The sequence below is a fragment of the Salvia miltiorrhiza genome, chromosome 8, assembly GCF_028751815.1.
Source record: "Salvia miltiorrhiza cultivar Shanhuang (shh) chromosome 8, IMPLAD_Smil_shh, whole genome shotgun sequence".
Taxonomy (NCBI): Eukaryota; Viridiplantae; Streptophyta; class Magnoliopsida; order Lamiales; family Lamiaceae; genus Salvia; species Salvia miltiorrhiza.
Genome location: NC_080394.1, coordinates 34,872,493 through 34,878,427, shown reverse-complemented (window position 1 = coordinate 34,878,427; position 5,935 = coordinate 34,872,493). Strand labels below are relative to the sequence as shown.

General features: G+C 35.9%; 1 long non-coding RNA gene across 1 annotated transcript; it reads right to left on the bottom strand.

Moving 5' to 3' along the window:
- Nucleotides 1-3,194: 3,194 nt before the first annotated feature.
- On the bottom strand, nt 3,195-5,710 carry LOC130997904 (uncharacterized). Its single transcript, XR_009093249.1, has 5 exons — nt 5,288-5,710; nt 4,932-5,186; nt 4,464-4,727; nt 4,188-4,369; nt 3,195-3,452 (listed from the first exon to the last, which is right to left on the bottom strand). It is a non-coding gene; the product is annotated as an uncharacterized LOC130997904 (long non-coding RNA).
- Nucleotides 5,711-5,935: the final 225 nt, after the last annotated feature.

The window sequence follows — 5,935 nt, the reverse complement described above, 5'->3', positions numbered from 1 at the left end:
CAAAGCGACATGTCTTATCGTAACTGGATCCTGCATCCCGTCCGCTTATATGCAGTGTATGGCAAGGAAACCTCATCAATTCAGAATGATTGAATGAATGCCACATAGGTACTCATATATGCCTACATTATAAATGCTTTCGAAGCTGTTGATCAATGGAGTGTTCACCAATTGTATTTGCGTGTGCAGGTCATTATGCCTATATTTATAGGCGGCCGTTTCATTACCTGTAGAGTGGATATGCTCACGGGTAACTGTGACGTCTTCGACTCACAGTGGTTCAAGACGTTGCCGCAATCATGCCAGACCTAGCTGATCGATCTGAAGCCGCTGCAGTGCCTTTTTAGTAGGCTGCTTGACGTGGCTTTCTGGTTTGAGAGGACGAACATTGTCCAGAATCCAATAGAGAACCTCAGTTGGCGTAAATTCAACATCCGCTACACCGAGATAGGTGAGGTGTTTCACCAGGATCGCATTATTCATCATCTCCATTAGAATCATCCTCAGGTTCTTCGGCTTCGTCTTCAAGTTCTTCGGCTTCGTCCTCAGGTTCTTCATCTGTCCACACCTGGTTGAATCTCCCACACATTTCATTAAGTCTTTCCGTTTGATTCCATGCGGATTCGTCCACCGGTTGCCCATCCCATGAAAAGTATTGTGTTGAAGGCGAGCTCTGGCGACCATGATACGGCGTATTATGATACTGCGTATCATGATACGGCGTCTCATATTGACTGGATTGTGTTTCATACTCGTGTCTCGAAGGATGGGAAAAATCAAAAGTAGGAATGTACGCTTCTTCAACCGAACCGTTGATGTGCTCAACGTACACCATGGGATATTCGGCAGTTGCCAACAAGCTTTCCACATCATCGTCGGTGGTCAAGCCACATTTCGTCTCCCTGCCAAATCGATTGGTCGCCAAATAATACAATTGGTAGTTCGGGCTCAACGAATGCGTCATCATAATATTGTTGATGTTGTACATCAGACTCATAACAGTTTCGTTGACGAGGGGAAGGACCTCTGTATCCCTGCCAACATAGTATATACCATTGACGGCTCCGTTGTATCTCACATATACGTATCTCACGAATTCCATCTATAAAACCATATAAAATATAGTCTTAGAATATGCATAACCGCCTAAACACATCACAATAAGCACAAAAATTGAACAAGCCGCCCGGCACTAGCCGCTGACCTTGTGGTCGGCGGCTATTGTCGCCGGCTAATGTGTTTTGGGCGACTTGTTTCATTTTCGTGTTAAGTACGTTCTATTCAACTAGAAACAAGTTTAATATCTCCATAAAATGCTTTTATTATTAAAATAATAACTTATTTCATAAATATAATGTAAAACATGCTCTTTTCATTAAAACCAACATATAATCAAACATGCGAACTATAAATTATACGAAGAATAGGAGAGAATCACCTTTTGCGGCAGAAATTCAACACAAATTGCACCACCTCTCGCAAAAAATCACTTCTCAAATCTTTAGGGTTTCTATTCTTCAATTTCTTCTCTAAACTCACGAATCTATGAGTATTTAAATTTGTGTTTTCTCATTCACAAATGTAGCCTTATAAGGACTAATATTAGATTCCTTAGTACAAATTCACGTGAAATGTATTGTTCATTTAATACAATTCAATCTATTATTTCATGTGCAATGGAATGCATGCATAAAGTGAGCATTAAAGCCTCACTATAGTCCAAATTTTTGCAGAGTCATCTTCTCTTATATTTCATGTCGGCATATACTTTTTTTACTGAAAAATTAACAAAAAAATACAAATACAAAATAAGGATACGAATGTTATATTGAAACATTAATGACAATGCAAAAAATTACACAATTATATATATTGTGAAACAAAAAAATATTTCCTATCTAACAGACCAACAAGCCGCCCAAAAATCGTTCACTAGAATCACTAGTCGCCGGTGAATTTACACGCGGCTAGTGACACCGGCTAATAGTTTTTGGGCGGCTTATTTTGTTGTTAGCTAGATAATATTATATTGGTTCAGAATATATGAGGTTGGGCATTTTTAATTGATAATTTTCTATTATTTTATGTGCAATTTTATAATTTTATGTGTGACTCTATTATTTTATGTGCAATCAAATCATACATAAAGTGAGTATTATTACCCCACTATAATACAAATTTTGGCAGATTCACTCTATCTCATGTTTCACATCTATGTGTACTTTTTGTACTATAAAAAAATGAAACTTAAAATTTATAAAAATAACGATGCATATGTTATAAAATATCAATACGAATGCAAAAAAATTCATATTTATATATATTGTGAACATAAAAAATTCAAAAGCTAACGGACACAAAAGCCTTCGAAAAACCCTAGCCGTCTACAGAAGCCGCGCATGAATTTTCACACAAACATAAATATGAATTTTTTTGCATTCGTATTGATATTTTATAACACACAAGCATGCCCTCATTTTTTCAAAATTTTGAAACCTACAGTAATCACTACTACAAAAAATGGCTTTCCGGACACCAAAAAGTGCCCCAATATGTGATCTATTGGGGCACTTCTTATTTTCGGGGCACTTAATACATGTGCCTCCAGGTATCGTGTCCCAATAGGGTTGGGGGCACTTTTTATGTGCCTCGATATCAATAGATTACCCGACAATTTAATATGCCCCAAGATTGATTTTTAGAGGCACATAAAAGTGTCCTTTAAAATATTTCGAATCCTATTGTTAAGTTTATAGGGATATTTATTTGTGCCTTCAAAAGAAATATTGGGGCACTTATTTGTATATTGGGGCACTTTTTTGTGTCATTTGCTTAACTATTGGGACACAAAATGTGTATCTTAAAATTCGTTTTATGTCCCCAAATTAATGTTATGGGACACTTATTTGTGTCTTTTGCTTAAATATCGGGACACAAAATGTGCACCGTCAAAATTAATTTTATGTCCCTAGATTAATATTATGGGGCACTTATATGTGTCTTTTGATCAAGTATCGGGACAAAAAACGTGTAAGCTCAAAATTTATTTTATGTCCCCAAAAAAATGTTACGGGGCACTTATTTGTGTCTTTTGCTTAAGTATTGAGACACAAGATATGTAGCCTCATAATTTATTTTATGCCTCGAGATTAATATTATAGGACACTTATATGTGTCTTAAGATATAAAAGCACTTACTGTACAAATACAATCATAATATATTCTTTTGATATATCAATAAATATTATCATCTACATTTCAATAACTAAACAATCCAAATGACAACTCAATATAATTGAAAAGCCCTATTATTCATGTCCAACATCAACAAGAAAAATTAAATAGTCACAAAGTTTATTATCTTCTATAACAAACCAAATGCAAAAATAACACCTCCATTAAGGTCCTCTGATCTTGTTCCTGCATCAATTTTCATCTTCATCCAAAGCCATCTGAATAGAGAAAATAGAATAATATGTTACAACCAGATAACATAAATGTTAAAATAATTAAAGCATAACATAAATTCCCATAGTTTAAAAACTCGAAAGACATAAATGGGACCAAAACCAAGTACACCTTTAACTAAATTACACTCCTAATCATTATAATGTTATTCATCTTCATGATGATTGCAGTTCAAGACAAAATAAAATAAAAATAAGATGCTCAAATATTAAAGATTGATGATGAAAAAATATATGATAAAATCAGACACGTCATTGTTCCATGTCTAACAGAATTTAACACATTAAATTTGGTAAAAGACGTCAAACTTTGTTTGAGTAATTCAACCACAAATCAGCAAATGTATGATAAAATGAGACTCATCATGATTGTTCCCTGTCTAACAGAATTTACCACATCAAATTTGGTAATGGCATCAAACTTCGTTTGAGTAACCCAGCCAGAGAAATCAGCATATATTTTTTGCTACGATCAAATTGAAAGAATGCTTATAAACATGAGAACATATGCTTCAAATTAATTATGATCAACTGTGAAAGATAATGAATCCAGCAAACATGATCTATTCCATGCTTTTACCATACACTTAAATAAAATGGTATTTTGATCTTGTACTCAATGATATTAGGATAAAGCTTGGCGCCAACACTTAAATAAACACCAGGCTTTTCATAATTCAACATTATTAAATAAAAATTGAAGAGCAAAAGTATACTTACATTCTCAGGCATGCAGTATCCATGATCAATTGGGATAAGAATAATTTGACGCTAAGCATCTTTCTAAATCAAAATGTTGCCAGTATGTCTGTTTGCATTTGCCAACCAAATGTCGAGTATACATCTTGTGAACTTCCTTCACAGATTTTCATTCAAAACAGAGCTTTGTGACTGCACGCCTGCTGTTGAAGTCAGATAAGAAAAAAAATAAATTAGAACTATCACAATAATTGTTTTAAAATACAACTATATCATAGCCTCGAAGTCATATCATACCTCAAACTATAATTCCTTCTACATCGTCTCTAACCAAACTAATGGTTTCAACTTCATCTTGAACTTGCTGATCAAAAACACCAGTTTGATGAAGTGCATTGGCATCTATGCTCAAAATAGGATCCATATCAAACATATCTCTCGCCTTTGTCTTTACAACAACATGCCACCATTTTTCAATTGGATCTTCAACGTAGAAAACTTGTTCTACTTGTGAGGCCAATATAAATGGTTCATCATGTTGAGTTAATCGAGCAAAATTAACTAGCGTGAAGCCATACTCATCTTTTTTTTGTGCTGATCTTGTGGACACCCAATCACAATCGAACACCACTATTTTTCTACCCATAAAATATTCAAGTTCAAGTATGTCTTTCAATACCCCATAGTATGTCACATCACCGACAATGGGATTATTGTCACTTCTACTAGCAAAACTACTAGTTTGTGCAGTAACTACAAGACCACTATTTTGAGTTCTTCTTCGTGTCTCATATTCTTTCACATGGAACCTAAATCCATTAATTATGAATCCCCTATATCGTTTACCCACTATTTGTGGCTGGCTGATGGATGTCGGCAGCGACTGGAATGGGGGATTTTTGGAGTGTAGTCGGCGGTAGTGGACAGTGGTAGATGGGTCGAAGTCGGTGGACGGAGGTAGCTGGCCAACAGATGCGGTGGTCCGGTTGGAGGAGGGGTTTATAGAAACGGCTACCGCTGCTACACCAGGACGACTAACTTGAATCATGCACTTCAATATTTAATCGAGCATCAATTAACCAAGCTTTCAATTTCTAAAAGGAAAAAATCCAAAGCAATACCTGGAATTACAGAACAATGAGATGAATTTGTTTAGAATTTTGATTCCCTTGTTCGGCTACAATAATGTATTAAAACCTAGGCTTCTTCGATTGGGGCGAGAACACTGGTGGCAGCGCCGCACGATGAGCAAAATCGATGCCTAGGTTATGGGCAGAAGGCACATCGGCGATTGAAAGCAGAAAACAGGACGTCGGCGGCGCAGCAGCGGCTTGACGATGAGGAAGGCGCAACAGCAACTCGACAATGACTACGGCGCAGCGGCGGCCATAGTGTGAGGCGCAATGGATTTCAGTTTTTGAGTATTTGGATGTCGCAGGAGAGAGACAATGAATGATAGGGAACTTGGAATAGTTTGAGCGATGGTTGAGGAAGAAGGAGTCCGCCAAAAGATAGAACGAAATAAGAATAAGAGGCGCGCGATTGTTTCCTGAAAATTTTAATTACTGAGTTTTAATATTATATGTCCCTATAGTTATTTAGTACTAACAATTGTCCCAAAAAATTATTTAGAGACACTTAATAAAAAGAGGCATTTGCAAAAATGCCCTTTTCTTATAAACACTTGTAAAAATGCCCTTTTTCACTTATGAAAAAGGGCATTTTTACAAGTGTTTATAAGAAAAGGGCATTTTTGCCTATTAACACTA